The sequence below is a fragment of the Lytechinus variegatus genome, chromosome 4, assembly GCF_018143015.1.
Source record: "Lytechinus variegatus isolate NC3 chromosome 4, Lvar_3.0, whole genome shotgun sequence".
Lineage (NCBI taxonomy): Eukaryota > Metazoa > Echinodermata > Echinoidea > Temnopleuroida > Toxopneustidae > Lytechinus > Lytechinus variegatus.
Genome location: NC_054743.1, coordinates 37989426 through 37990405, shown reverse-complemented (window position 1 = coordinate 37990405; position 980 = coordinate 37989426).

The window sequence follows — 980 nt, the reverse complement described above, 5'->3', positions numbered from 1 at the left end:
GAGCAAGATAGATTACTGCTTCAAGGTCTTGTGAGCGAAGAGCTTGGTTTATAATACGGTTATATATTTTTTAACCAGGTTTTAATACTCCCAAGTTTCAATATTTGGAAGGATTGCAAAAGCACAGGTTTATGCTGAAAATGGATGGGTTAAAGCTTATTTTGAATTCAAATACATCATAAATATGCATTTTTTTCTCAATAATTTCATGATTTACATAATCATTCTAAATATATCGATAATCAATTACTTACAATTGATATTTCATTCTTCACTTCAAATGAGGGTGGATTACAAAAAAATGAATTAAAAAGACCATTTTCAATGAATGTTCAATAATCAGTCTATTACTAAATACAACACATAAATACTGTTTTCAAATTTGGGAATAGCAGATTGGTCTAACTGAATCCATACCCCACTACTTAGTTAGAAATATTCACTTTCTTTGTCATCCTTGTGATGTGTTACATAACTTCCTTTGTACCCATGATTAGAAGTAAACACACAAGCCATTAAATTAGTATAACTTGGAATACATCAATGATGCAACATGATTTTTGTAGCAAGGTATTGATAAAAGTTTCACCTCAAAATCTATGCATATCATCTATTCAGGCAGTCAATGAATTTGAAAAATATGAATGCTTGCTATCTATTGCACAATGTAAACTACAGCAGTGTTTACTCTACATTACAGGCACACCCGATTCATGATTTGTCTACATACATAGTACACTATACACTAATCCTTGGTGTCATGATCACCCTTATTCACATACACCATCCAGAAAAGCTGGATATAAAAAAAAAAAATCCATAATTTATTGTTCGAAATAGACCTGAAATGAAATACTCCGAAAATTTGCTTTGCGGCCCGGCAGCCGCTGTGCAGCGCCAGATCGACGAGGCTCTATCCCTTTAATCATTGAACGCCAAACAGGGTAGCAGTAACTCCCATCTTTTTAACGTCTTTTGGT